Source organism: Mus musculus, chromosome 11 (genome assembly GCF_000001635.26).
Source record: "Mus musculus strain C57BL/6J chromosome 11, GRCm38.p6 C57BL/6J".
Lineage (NCBI taxonomy): Eukaryota > Metazoa > Chordata > Mammalia > Rodentia > Muridae > Mus > Mus musculus.
The window spans coordinates 76,304,829-76,319,958 of record NC_000077.6 but is presented as its reverse complement, the minus strand read 5'-3'; the positions used below and the strand labels follow the sequence as shown (position 1 = coordinate 76,319,958).

General features: G+C 46.9%; 1 protein-coding gene across 1 annotated transcript in view; it reads left to right on the top strand.

Annotated features, from left to right (window-relative positions):
• Nxn (nucleoredoxin) overlaps positions 1–15,130 on the top strand; it is a 141,916-nt gene that overhangs the window by 79,183 nt on the left and 47,603 nt on the right. The gene's annotated exons all lie outside the window — the stretch shown is intronic.

Below are 15,130 nucleotides of genomic sequence, written 5' to 3'. Positions count from 1 at the left end.
TTATTAAAAGTGGGAAGGGTTTTGTTCTGTAGGTTAGCATGTCCTGCACAGGAGGAGGCTGGGCCAGGCTGTTCTCACCCCACCCTTCCTCAGGAGAGGGGAAGGGTGGGACCCACACACCCTCCAGTTTTCTCCTAGTAATGTGTGGCCCTGAGAACCTTGATGGCTTCCATCCTGTGGTCCTCGCAGCCAAGCAGAGTCCTTGTCACTTTCCTCCCATTAATATGGATCTTGAGGCTCTGTGTGCCCCGGTTTCACTCCCATCAGCACAGACCTCTCCTTCACTTCGCCCATCAGGAGGCTCCAAGTCTATCACAGCATCCTGGATGGCTGTCAGCCCAGTGTTGAGCTAAAGGCTTCCTGCGAGGGTCTTCCAGGTCCTGTCACTTTGCATTCTCTCTCTGCAGAGTTGCCTGTGGCACCTACACATGCCCATCACCCAGGGAAGCTGTCACACAGCGGCACAGGGCACAGAGCACATCCTCTGTGCTTTAGCTGCAAATAGTGTAGTTCTTAGAGATTTTATTTTTTGTTTCCTTTCGTTTTTGTTATTTCAATCCAGACTCATTGGAGATTATAAACACACCATGATCTTTGTTCCTGTTCTGAACTTTAAGATCAAATCTTCCCTTTGTTTGAATACTCCTCCCACAGAACGAGTCTGAGCAGGTGACAGTATGGGTTGTGCCATCAAGTGTTTGAGAGATAGCAGGTCTCTTCCTTCACTGCTTGGCTGCTCTGTCCTTTGCCACCTATGTGGATTTGTGGATCCCAGTTCTGCCTTCCTGGCTATGTGAATCTCAGTTTTACCTCCCTGGCTACATGGGCCCCACTTCTGCCTCCCCTCCTGGCCTCTGTCCAAGTCTGTTTTAAACGGTGACAAATCGCTTCAGGCTGAGTAGTTTATAAAGAATAGAGGTTTTGAGGCTGGAGAGATGGTTTCATGGGTTAGAGCACTCGCTATGCTGAATGTGAGAACCTGATGAAGAAATAACATAAGGAGGTGGACTGGCAGGTGCCAGCCCAGGCTACCTTTCCAGGCACTTGTTGGTTTGTTTTTATGTGTGTTTGTTTGTTTTTTAAGACAGAGTCTCAGTGTGTAGCCCTTGCTGGTCTGCAGCTCTCCATATAGATAGACCAGGCTGGTCTCAAATTCACAGTGGTCCTAAGTTTACAGATAACCCCCCAGCCTTTCCTTCTGTAAGTGCACCCCCATGCCTGACTTTTTCTTCTTCTTCCAAGCCATGAGTCCATCAAGGATGCCCTACCCTGACAGCCCTGTGAAATCTCAGTTGTCAGCAGCATATAAATTTTGAGGTCAACATTCTAGCCTGCAATTTGAGGAATATCTTCCAACCATTGTAGAGTTCCACCCTGTAACAAGTGGCTGGCTATACATGTCTATATAACAGCAACTCAGAAACACATGATGTCAAAACGGCAAGGAGAGGAGGTACCCAGGCTTTTCTGGTGTGAGGGCAGCTCTTTGCTCTGCCTAGAGTGCTCGGAGGCTCCAATGCTGTCATCAGAGTCACTTGTCCTCTCTGAACTTCAGTTTTCTCTTGTGTGAAGCTGAGGACAACGACAACGATAATGGATAATGCTTCCTTTGAGGGCCCTGGGGATTAAGTGAGGTTTTGCTTGAGAGGTCAGCACAATGCAGTGTGTATGGCAGGCTCTTCCTATAAGGTGCTTAGCTATAAAACTAGAGAGGGAATTCAGGCAGTTGGGACACTGGAGTAATTTATCCCTACGAAATACTTTGGATACAGAGGGTTTTGCCAAAGCCTGCTGGGTAGAAGCCTTGGTATGGAACCTGTTCTGGATGGTTACTTTGCTTATTGAAAAGAAAAATGAAGTGCAGGCCATTCTGTGCCTTGACCACAGGAATCCTCATTCATCTAGCAAGTATTTGTTAAGCTCTAGCACCTGCAATCTTCCTAGTGTCCGAGGAGATGCTAGGGAAACATTGAACAGAGTGCTGCTGTAGGCTAATGATTTAGGCAGGAGACAACTAGAAACCTGGTCACTACTCTGCAGAGCAAGAATTGCTATTAAATGAGCTGACACATGTCATGTGCTTGTACCCAGAGCCTGACCCTGTCACAAAAAGCCATCAGTTAAGTGTGTGAGCCCTACCAAGTGAAGCAGAGGGAGGGAGGCAGAGGACACCTAGGAGAGGGACTTCTAAAAACAGGTCACTCTGATCCAAGTCCTGAGGAAGGTTACAAGTTGGGTAGGCATGTTTATGAGGGTGAGGGGAGAATAGTAGGGGGAGGGTGGTTGGTGGGTGCTATAGACAGCTTGAGAGCTTTAACAGAGCTGCTTGCTGCAGAAAGGGAAGGCACCACTGTTGAGCATCTGGCTGAGGAGTTTGGTCATTATCCTCGAAGTGATGGGGAACAACACCAGGACCTTATCCGGGAGGCAGTGCTGTGGAGAACAGATGGTCAGGAGGTAGGGACAGCAACTCAGGTCCAGACTGAGCTGGAGGCAAAGAGTGGATTCAGGAGCTGTCTATGGGATTGCAGATGTGAGGAAGAGGGCAGTAGAAGGAATCCTAATTTTCTGGCTTGGGAAACTGGGTGGAGCACATTTGGTATCATTCACTGAGACAAAGAACAATAGTGAAAAAAGACAGGGAAGGAGGTAGCATCCCCCATGAAAAGAACGCCCAGAAGATAGGCACCGTACATAGGCTCTGGAATTCTTTGTTACTTACATTCTTAGAGGAACAAATGGTTTTGTTGCTTGTTTGCTTGTTTGTTTGTTTGTTTGTTTGTTTAGATTATATTAAAGGCAGGTTTATTGGGAAGCTATTCTCAGGCGAGTTCACTGGCCCTAAGGATTGAGGCCAAGGAAGTCACAGTGGGGAGAGAGGCAGAGGGGAAAGAGAAATCGAGAGAGTGTGTATGTGTGCCTGCAGAGAAAGACGAGGAGAAGAGTTATTGGGTTTTGAGACAGGGTCTTATGATGTAACACTGGCTGGTCTGGAACAGGCTATGGAGACCATGCTGGCTTTGAACTTACAGAGGTCCACCCGCCTCTGCCTCTCCAGTGCTGGAATTAGAGGTCTACTTCACCATGCTTTGCAAAATCATAGCTCTTTTTTTGTTTGTTTGTTTGTTTGTTTGGTTTTGTTTTTTTTGTTTTGTTTTGTTTTGTTTTGTTTTTTGGTTTTTTGAGACAGGGTTTCTCTTTATAGCTCTGGCTGTCCTGGAGCTCACTTTGTAGACCAGGCTGGCCTCGAACTCAGAAATCCACCTGCCTCTGCCTCCCGAGTGCTGGGACTAAAGGCATGCGCCACCACGCCCAGCAAATCATAGCTCTTGAGTATGTTCATTGTGTTTGGACAACTGGTATACCTACAGGAATAGCCTCCTAAACAAGATACTAAATATTCCAGATCTCTGCTAAATCCCTTCATGTTTCTTTCCAGTTACCTAAAAGACTTGCTTTGAATCTCTTTTTATAGCTTGTGACCACCTAGAGATAAAACAGCCATTCATTACCTTGCCTGTCTGCTCTTTGTCCTAACTCCTGACCCCCATGTGCACTCAGTAAGCTCAGCTCCCTGGCATCTGCAGGACAGAGAGGAAGGAGAGCTCTGAGCCAGCAGAGCTTGGTCTAGGCAGTCTTTGGAGTTTAAGTCTAGGCTGTGAGGTTCATAGATAAGAACTTCATTTTGATAGTCTGTTTCAGCCACACTTGCTTTTGATTTGAAAGTACCTGCCCTTCACAGTCAGCTTATCTATCGTTTGCCTACTCTGTCTCTTCCTCTTCCTCCTCTTCTTCTTCCTCTTCCTCTTCTTCCTCCTTCTTTTCTTTCTTCTTGGGAAATGGTCTTGCCATATAGTCCCGGCTACCCTGAGACCTACTCCCCTTATGCCTCAGCCTCTCCAGTGCTGAGATTATAGGCTTGTGTGGCCACGCTTGCCACAGTCAGCCTTGACCGTTGGGCCCAAATGATAGTCTGCTCTAAACCCTTGGAATGACAAATGCCAAGCTCTGCCCCTTCATGACGCAGACAACTGCTCTTCCTTTCCCTTTCTGATTGCTTCCTTTGCCTTGAGTAGTTGTTGGGGTCAGGGGAGGAGGTGTCTGTCAACTTGGGGTCACTCCTTAGAGTCTGTGTTTTCTTTTGGTGGCCTCTCTGAGTCTGATTAACCTTAATAAGAAAATAAATACTTACTTTTAATTTTCTTCCTGGCCTAGCTAAGCTAGACTCAAACTTTTTTTTTTTTTTAAACTCTCCCACATACGAATGGTAGATAACGCTGCCCTGTTGGGGAAATGAGTCGTTTCCAAGATTTTCTCTCAAGGAAAAGTATAACTCATTAGTTTACTAAGAAAGGCTTAAGGGGCCACAGCGAAGTAATTAAGATCCTATTCTTCCTTCAATGCGTTCCTAATCAGAGCCCGGTCATGAACCTCAGCTTCAAAGTTCAAAGGTACACAGTTCAAAGTCACTTCTATCATTTTATATTTGAGGATGTAGAGAAACCCTCTTCCCCAGAAAGAATGATACTCTCAAGGCACTAGGATGTGAGCTCCAAGGAAGCTGAAGACATTTCAGTGTTCCGTTACTAGAATCGCTTCTTGGTATTAGAGGTGTCGAAGAACATTTGGCTTTGTACACGAGGCCCTGGGTGCTACATGAGCACTGGTGTGTAGGGGGATCACTTGAATAAAACCCACTATGATCTCACTGGTTTTTATTTATTGGATTAAGAAAGAAAATCCTTCAGAGAAACCTCACCCTTGAACTTGGTACTTGTGGAACTATGCTTGGAACGAAAGTAGAGTTCCTCCTTAACCAAACCGAGCATAACTCCTAAGTTCTTTCGTCAGCATTGGGGGCTCTCAGTGTCTCTGTTCAGCTCATTCCTCTTGGCTCAACACAGTTCCTCCCTGCCGTGGGGACTGTGGTTGGATTCCATACCTGTGAGAAGTTTCTAGAGACTTTTGGCTTGGACCAGCCCTGGCTTAGCCAGGTTCTTTCTTTGAATCATTCTTTTTGCTGACCCCTGCTGGTTGGCAGGAAGAGGCACCTATAGAGACAGTCCCTACTGACGGACTCTAACCAGGAACCAAAGTTCAGCCCACTTCAGCCAAATTTAGGTGAGGATTTTATGTTGGGCATCCCTGACATTAGTGAACAAGTAGTGTCTTTGTCTGTTCACAGAGGAATCTCAAGTGTTTTGAGTCAGTGACTAAAATCATTCCCACCAGTTTTCCCCTCAAGACACTTTGCTTGCTTCTTCCCTCCTTCCCTCTTCTCTCCTTTCCTCCCTTCCTCCTTCTACACATTCAAAATATATGAGGTCTTGACCAGTGGACTGGTTAACCTCTATTTTTATGCATATGGTTATTTCTGCTTGCCTGTGTGTCTGTGCACCATGTGTTTGCAGTGCCCACGGACGTCAGAAGAGCACATTAGATCTTGTGGGGCTGGAGTTACAGATGGTTGTGAGCTGCCATGTGGATGCTGGGAATCTAACCCTGGCCCTGGAAGAGTGGCCAGTGCTCTTATCTTCTGAGCCGTCTCTCCAGCCCCTGATTGATACTTGTAGCTGTGTCGCACTGATGCATTTAGCAGAGCCACAAACTGTACTGTTTCTCAACTCGTTTCCTCCCATTCTCTGAACATAACTAGGTCAGGGCACAGGTCGTTCAGTAGTCCCTTAATGAACCTACCAACCTCCGCTCCCACCCCTCTACATTGTTCCCAAATGACCTTTCTCTAGTACTGTTGCTTGACACCTCTTTCACTGTGGTGGGCTTAAAGAGCAACCCCTTGGTGTGGACTTAAGTTTCCCACCAAGCAAGCCTTCCTGGCTCTCCTGCTCTCACCTTTGCACCCTATACCCCGCCGTACTGATCCGCTCCAGGGTTCCGCAAGCATGCCACCCACTCTCACCCTGTGCAGATGGCAGTGCCATGAGGTTCTGTTGTAGTCAGTCATCCTTCAGATGTCCCTTCTCTGTGAGACCTTCCTTCCACTGTGCAGTTGTCGCTTGGCTGCCAGATGCGCCATGGCATCCATCACTGAAATTGTTATTAGTTTTGATTTTTGTTTTGTGTTGTTGCTGTTGTTGGAAACAGGGCATCAGTGTGTCACCCAGGCTAGCCGCAAACTCATAATCCTCTGGCCTCTGCCTCTTGAATGCTGGGGCTAAAGGTGCCCACTTTGCCCAGATTTCTTAGGTTTTTTTTTTACTTCTCTAAAAACAAAACCAAAAAACTTAAAACCTAAGTTTTTGCCAGACACAGTGGTGTATATCTTTAATCTCAGCATTTGGAAGGCAGAGATAGGTGGATCTCTGTGAGTTCAAGGCTAGTTTGGTCTATAGGTAAGGTCTAGGACAGCCAGGGCTACAGAGTAAAGCCCTATCTCAAAAAACAAAACAAAACAAGAAACAAGAAATATTTATTTATTTATTTAGTGTGTGTGTTGTATGTGCACACACACATGCCACAGTACATGTGTGGAGGTGAGAGGACAACTTACAGGTGTCAGTTCTTTCTTCCAATCATTCCAGTCCCAGGGTTAGAACTCAGGTAGTCAGATTTAGCAGCAAGCACCTTTACCTGCTGAGTCTGCCCCCTGGTTCAGTTTTTGTCACTTCTGTCTTCTACTCCAGACAGTATCCCCAGGCACTGGTTCAAGTTTTCTAGTGTAGGTCTAACCTTGTTTTCAGTAGTTTCTATCACAATGCAACAAGTTAGAGTCGTGATGGTAGATCATACGGCTCCTGCCTTATCACCTCCCACAGCTCCCCTGCCCTCTCTGACAGCATCCAGGACTTTTCTACAGTCCTCAAAAGTTTATAGTTCTCCCAGTGCGTGGAGGCTTCCTGCCCCTTGCTCAGACTTGGATACCTTCCCCTTCTCTTTCCTACCTCCCAATCAAATCCAGCTCATTCTTGCAGAAGCAGATCAGATGTTGTGGCTTCCTTCTTGCTTGCCCTGACTTGCAAGGAGTTTAAATAATGAAAATATCTGGTGCCTCTGCAGCATGACTCATAAGCCCCAGACGTTGTTCTCGGCATTTTGGGTGTATTAACTGATATCTCTTGCATTATTACAGCATTATGATGCTTACATTCTCCCAAGTCCTAACGGTTTAAGTACACATCCTTCCAAACAGGCTTCAGAAGGACGAGCCCCGTGTATTAGTTGTTTTATGACCCCAGCCTTTAGCACAGGGTTTCTCATGTAGAAGGAAGCCAGAAATGATTGGTAAAGCTATTTTGTAATACAGACCCTGGTCACCTTGTCCTTGTTTAGCACAAAAAGAAGTGTTTTTGATTATGCAGAATGTGCAGTGGGCTGGAGTTATCCCGTACAAATGAGGAACACAGGCATAATCAGTGGGTGAGCTAGACGGAGGTGCTGTTGGAGGCCAAGCCAGTGAAATCAGTTCCTGGGCCTCAGCTGTAACCGCAGAAGACACGGCTCTTATTCCCTACACCCAAGTACCTTTTCCACGGAAGGAGAGGTGGGCATGAGATATGGTTAGAGAATGGGACACGCCATCTGTGAGCAGTGGCCAGAATAAAAGGTGCCCAAGAACCAAACCAAGGCTGGAATGAGGTCTGGAGGGTGGAGGGTGCTCGCCGGGCTGGGCGTCTCAGCATCTGCCCTGAGTCTGGCTGGCTGAACCCCTCAACTCCTGTCTGAAGTTACCCATCCCTGTGGAGACTGTTAACCCTGTGTTTGCCCATCGATGTTTAATTTCCTCCTGCTGTTTTCATGGCTTCACACGTACTGGCTGGCATTTAAAGCCTCCCCTTGAGTTCTGTGAACCATTGGAGCAAAATAGTTGACTGTGCCCCAGGAAGAGGGGTTTCTGGGAGTGCCATTTTACAGCCAGTCAGTCAGAGCACAGGTAAAACAGTGTGGGGTTCCCAGATGGCATGAAGGGGTCAGTCAGTCATACTCATTCCTGTCTCTCTGCCCTCTCTCATTGTTCAGTATCCTGTCCATGAGTGTTAGTCTGCATGGCTGAAAGGCTACACCTCAATACTGGAACTCTCCGCTGTGCCTGGTCTTCTGCTTGCAGCTGGTATTACTTCAGGCCTCCTTTGTTCTGTATTGGAACCACAGCTTGCAACTCTTTCACTCCCCCCGCCCCCCAGCACACATGGCATATAGAATTCCATGCATAACATACCTCTATGGGCATGAGCCTCACATTCCTCTCTCTCTCTCATACCCCCACTCCCAAATACCCCAGGAAATAGAGCAAACACTGACACAGATGCTTGGAGGCATGTTGCTCGGAAAGGCATTTATACAAGCCTGGGGTTAGGAAAGCTAGCCAGGCAGGGACGCAGTTCTGGATTGGCCATTGCAACATCAGCTTTCCCCAATTTAAGAAGCCTCCCCAGAGCAAGTGCCTGCATTAGGATTTGTCGGAAAGCCGAATGATCTACAGACTTCCCTTTAAGTGATGTTACTCACCCATCCTTTTCTCATCTCGACGCTCTAGTCGCTCCTGCCGGAGCTGCAGATGCCTGACAGGTGTGTACTCCTGCAGTGATGGTGGCATATGTGTGGCTGTGAAGATCGCTGTGCTAAAAAAATATGAAAGCACGCAGCCAGAGAATGCTGTTCTCCACACTGTTCCCTCTGAAGACTGTGGGGAGAGGAGTTTGCATCTATTCAGCCCTTCCCATCCCATGCTGCTCCTGCAGGATAATCATAATTAAAGGAGAAACTGGTGAAGCTGTCCATGTTTATCTTCAAAATCACACGGAAATTCAAAAGTGCTCTTGGAATCACTCATGCACACGGGACCAGCCCCTGGCTGAGCGGACTTCCCCGTTGTTTCCCTGGTCTATTCTTACTGTGCTGTCAGACTGGGATTAAGAAGTAATTGGGGGCAGAATGGACCAAAATTTCCAGAAGCTTAGAGATGTTTTTGAACCGCAGCACTGTTGACATTTTAAGCCAGATAATTTTTCACTGTGGATCCCACAGTAGTAGAATGTTGCCCAGCACCCCTAATTCGTGCCTACTGCATGCCAGTGACAGCCCTATCTCCAGTTGTGGCAACAAGAAATTGCCCCAGACATCATCAAATGTCCCCTGGAAAGCTGAGAACCAGTGGCTTAAAGTATGCACCATGCCTCCTCTCTCATCCTGGACGGCCTGTCGCCTGCCAGGGCCATTCACACAGTGCTTCAGAGCAGCAGATTGCCAATTTGTGTCTGAGATCAAAAGGTGAAACATGTGCTTCCAGAGGCACTGAGAGAGAGAGAGAGAGAGAGAGAGAGAGAGAGAGAGAGAGGACAGGAAGGACTCAGAAGTTCATTGCCCGTGGAATGTAAAAGTCTACAAAAATTAAAAAAAAAAAAGTTTGAACTCACTGGGTTGACAAGTTCTCTTCCTTTTCACCAATTGGCCCAAGTCATTTACAGAGTGGGGACCATCCCAAGGAGTGTCTCCTAGCAGTCTCAGGGGTTCTGCTGGGATCTGCACACGTCAGTAAGTCTTAGGGCGCTGTTCTAAAGAAAACCATTCAAATGCTGCGGAAGCAGACCCCTGAGAAGAAGGTACATGGACGTGAAGAGGAGCAAGGCCTTTTGCCAGAGTTCCTTGAACACATGTCCCATTGACAACTTGGGTACTAGAGGTTCCCACCAGCCTGTAACTGCTATGCGTTTGTGGCCCTCACTGCTGCTACTAAGCTGTATCAGGCAGCTCCCTGACCACAAGTACTCGGTGAGTACTTCTTGGGTCAGTGTAAGGAACCACAAGAGCAGCTGCCAGTGTCTGCCCTGGTGGCCCCTGCAAGGCTCTCTGGCCTTTGATGTAACCCTGTGTGCCTCATGACTGCCTGCCCTTTAAAAAGAAGCAGATGTGTGCTGGCTGGAGAGTTAAAGGCTGAGATGCGGGGAGAGATGAGAGAAAATGAACTGTTGGGATGGGGCTCTCCAAATGTAGACGCTGTGCGGAGGCCAGACTTGGCCGATGCCTTGCTTCTGGAGAGGCCAAAATGGGCTTGGCAGGGCCTTCCACTTCCTGTCAGTCTTCAATGAAGCAGCTTGGGCCTGCATGTCCTGTACCCTGTACTGACTGCAGAGAATTTTGAGACAAATGAAAGCATCTTCCTGGGATGTCCTTTCCCTGGGCATTTATTCCCGCAAGTGCTTGTACCTGCTCCATGCCAGCCACAGCCTCTGTCACCAGCTACAACCAGAAATTGGTCTCAGACATTGCCCTATGTCCCCTCAGCAGCAAAATCGCCCCCCCCCCACATTGAGGCCCAGTAGCCTAAAACATGCCCCCAAGTGCCTGGCTCCCTTTTTTCCCTCTGAGAGACTTCTTCCCAGGTGGTCAGCTAGGATGGTGAGCCCCGCCCAGAGCCCGCCTGTTCTGCCACTGGGTGCCTGCTCTGAAGAGGGTGAAGACTCTAGGTCTTTTCTGCCACAAGGGTCCCAAGTGAGGGTACCCTCACTCTGCTGATGTGGTGAGAGTTTGAGGGGTGACCCTGAAAGCCTCATTAAGTCTGAGGAGGGAGGGAGGGTTGGGAAACAGGGCAGGGTCTTTAGGAGGAGGGCGGAAGGAGACCTGAGTTCTTTGCTTTTGTTTGCATTTGATTTCATGGGGTTCATCCATCTCAGAGGAAATGGCCTGCAGAGTACAGCTGTGAGGTCCTGAGAGCCTTCCTGTAGCACACACACATCCCTGTGGTGCCCTCCAGAAAGGGTCAGGTTCCTAGAACTCTGCAGGTAATTAACGACCGAATAGGGGTCGTTACATGTTCACACGCAGTTTTATTTGTGACTCAGGCTGGCCTTTAACTCACGACCTTCCAGTTTCCACTTCCCAGTGCTCAAAGTTCCAGTCTGCACCAAGTCTACATTCACTTACATCATTCTTTTGAGGGGTTTTGTTTTGTTTTGTTTGGTTTTTTGTTTTGGGGGTGTCAGAGGTCAATACTAGGTGTCTTCCTTGATTACTTTCCACCTTTTAAAAATAATATTAATGATATTTTTATGTTGGCACACTCCGTTAGTCCCAGCTAAGTTCTATGAAGCGAAGGCCAGTCTGGCCTAAATAGAGTTCAGGGCCAGCCAAGGCTATACCATAAGACCTCGTTTCAAAACAACAACAGCAACAACAATAACAATTGTACTTATTCTTTGAAATTTTCATACACGTATACAATGTATTTTGATCTTATTCATCCTCCACTGCCTCTCTTCATCTCCCCAGCACCCAACCCATCTTTCTCTCAAATTCGTTTGCAGGGTTTTTTTTTTTGTTTATTTCTTTGCTTGTTCATTTTGGTGTTTTGAAACCATTTTTCTGTACAGTCCTGGCAGCCTTGGAACTTATTATGTACACCAGCTGGCCTTGAACTCACAGAGGTCCATCTGCATCTGCCTCCAAGTGCTGGTGTTAAAGGTGTGTGCCGCTATACTTGGCCCCCATCTTCTTTAAAATCCTTTATTATTATTTTGATAGCCTCCTGGATCCAAGAGTGCTATTATTTGCTAGTAGATACAGGGCCACCCAAGGAAGCGTGGGTAGCCTACCATAATTCTCCATCCATCACAATCATCAACACCACATCCTTAGGAGTGGGGCTTTGGGAGCGCCTCCCTCCTCCATGTGAAATTTTGATTTGATTGACTTGATTTTGTGTTGCTGCTATGTAGTGGTGCGTGCATCCCCCATGTCCCATCCAGAAGACAGCGTTTCATAGCTCTCCTTCCCACTCTATGGCTCTCCTATTCTTTCTGCCCCTTTTCTAAGATGTTCCCTGAGCCTCAGATAAGGGACGTTGATAGAAATGAGCTGTCTACTACTGAGCACTCTGTCACTTATCCTCAGTATTTGACCAGATATGACTCTCTGCATTAGCCTATCAATTACCTATTGCAAAGAGAAGTTTCTTACAAAGGTTGAAAACAGCATAAATCTGTGAGTCTGAGCATTAAGAAGGCAGTTTGACATATGGCCATTTATTGAAACAATACTGGTATGTTCCCTCATAGAGCCTATGATCTCCTTAGTCATGGGTTTTGGCCAGGTTTATAGGACCCAACTTAACTCCCTCCTGTGGAGCAGGCATCAGATCCAATCAGAAAGTGGTCGATTACCTTCATAACCATCATGTCACTATTGCGACATTGGGGACAACTTTCTTGGCATGACAGTACAGCTGCATGCTGGGTCCAGTACTAAGTAAGACCATTACTCTCCAAGAGTCTCACTAACCCTAGGTTGATTGGCTTCAGAAATTCACCTATCTTCACCTCTCTCAAGGCTACAGTTGGAGACACTCAGCTTTTACAGGGGTGCTGTGAATCTAGACTCAGGTCCTCCTGCTTACTGCCTGAGCTGTTTCCCCAGTCCCCTTCAGTCTTTCAGGTTCTGCCCATCGTTTTGCATTTAAGTGGATGCTACAGTACTTGTTCAGACTCTGTGGCCTCCAAGTATTTAAACTGTGTCTTACTCTTAGGAATCACAAGATTGGGATTACATTGAAGATCAACTTTCTGCCCCCTCAGGCTTGGAGGAAAACTCTTTAGTGTTGCTTAGCTGTGCGGGTTCACTAGACTTTCCTGCCAGTGAAAGGAGAAGGCAAAGCCGGGGGCTGGGGATTGCTTTTAGGACCTGGAAAGAATGCCCCAAGTGCCCAGGGAACTTGCTGACGAGGCTGGCATCAGTTTTCTCTCCTGTAAAATGTTTCCATTCCACCTTTTGACTGCAGCCCGAGGCTGGCCCCAGCTGAGGGTTTACAGAAAAGCAGTATTTGAATGCTGGCCTTGCCCTGACCCGTGCCCAGTGTGTGTTTCACTAAGAACATGTATTTTGAGATAGCAACTGAATTAGTTGACATTCGGCCTTTAATTGCTGATTCAGTTAAAGGGGGCGGGGGGGGGGGCTACTTGATAGGGCCTTGACTGAAATGGGGGAACCTCTGAGGTGGTTAGGACTTCTCTTAGAGAGGCCTCCCCAGCCCCAGCCCCCACAACCTGTCCCACTTCCCCTTTCATTATAAAAGCAGAGCCTCGTGCACATGGTTAATACTGTGCACAAGGAACAACTTGTAGACACCTAAAGTTTCTTACACATCCTTCTGGGTGATTCTTTTCACACACACACACACACACACACACACACACACACACACACACACAGAGATGAGTGGTGCCTGTTCTATTTATAAAAGCACACTTGATGTTTTAAGTATTACTATAGAGGGAGCAATGGCTCAGTGGCTGAGTGTGAGCCATTCTTGCAGAAGACCCAAGTTCAGTTCTCAGAACCTCTGGTCAGGTGGCTCCCAGCTGCCTGTAACTCTAGCTCTAGGGGCATAATTAAAAATAAAATGAATCTTTAAAAATATTAATATAGGGGGTGGAAAGATGGCTTAGCATTGAAGAACACTAGCTGTTCTTTCAGAGAACCCAGGTTCGAGTCTCCGCACCCACATGATGGCTCACAAGCGTCTGTAACCTCAATTCCAGAGGATTTAATGCTACCCCCTGGCCTCTGAGAGCACTAGATGCTCACACTGTGCAGATATACCTGCAGAAAAAAATAACAAAAAATAAAAAAAAAATACATAAAAATAACATAAAATAAAATAAACCTTTAAAATATATTACTATATCTTGCTGATCTTAGTCTACCAGTGCACAGAGGCCTGCTTCCTTCTCCACAACATCAATGTCTGTCCCTGGATGGATAGAGTATAATTCACCTATCTGTGAATACTTCACCCCTTCCTTAGACTTGTGCTATTTTAAATAATGCTACAATAAGCATTCTTGCACAGTCATGCATGCATGTCTGTAGTCTAGCTTTCCAGAATTGAAATTGCTAAGCCAGAGAGTATGTACATTGTTAACTTTGAAAGGCACTGTCAGCGTACTTCTCTCAGGGAACGGAGTAGGGCTGTGTTGCAGAAAATGTGGTTTTCTTGCTTTAGACAGCCAGTGTAAAAAGGAAGTTTTTCTTCAGCTGGAAAAGTGTTACTCCTTAATATAGAAGAAATAAGCAAATGTCATATAATGTACGGGAACATGGGGCATGGAGCAAGAGTGGCTTTGGGGAAGGCAGGACTTCTGGGCACCTCAACTTTCTTATTTGCTCAATAAAACAATGGTCTAGATGACCTGTTTAATCCTATCAGATGGTTTTATATAAACCAGATGTGGCTGTCAGTCCAAGACTCAGGCGAAGCGTGAGTCAGAGGTACAATGACAGAGTGAGCTCTCCAGTTCCTAGGGCTTTGTCTCTTCACTACACCAAATGCAGAAAGGCTTCAGGACTAAATACCTCCTGGGTCATGTCCATGCTCAGGAGACCGTAGGGCAGGTTGGTGCATCCTTGCCTATGCCCCATTAGTGCCACCCACACTCTGTTGGTGCACAGTTAATTAGAAGGGTTTGCATGGGAGAGATTGGGAAAATTGTAGCGTCTTTGGCAAATTCTCCTAGAAATGATTTCTGGTAGAAGTATGGTCAAAAGTCTTCTAGGATGGTGGGCCAGAGAGTTGTGTGAAGAGGAATGGATCACAAGCGGAGTCCCTCCGGAGCCTCCCACTCACCTCCACACACACTTAACGAGGGAAGGCAGCCCAGACCAGAGGGGGCAGCTCTTCTGTCTGGTTTCCTCTGTGCAGCTAGCCAACGTGACCTGCTTCCATTGAGGGCGATGTCATATTCCACGCTGTACATAGAAGCAGAGAACACAGATTGCTTTAACATAGCATTCCATTGTGCTTTTCCAAGTTCAAGAATCAGCATTGAGATGAACTATGTTTAATTCCCTGAGATGGAAAGTGGATTAATTTATTCTACGGGCTGGCAAGACGGCTCAGTGGGTAGTGGGTAAAGGACCCTGCTGTACACGCCTGATGACCGGAGTCTGACCCTGGCACCCACTTAAAGGGAGAAGGAGAGAACTCCCTTCAAAAAGTTGTCCTTTGCTTTTCGTACATTACCATGGAGTACACACACCCATGGAACACAAGTAATAAATAAAAGTTTAAAAAATAATTTACTCTACCCACTTAAAACTTTTTTTTAAAAGTCTCACCATGTACCGCCCTGGCTGGCCTGGAACGGAAAGACCCTTATCCCTCTGCCTCCTGAGTGCTGAG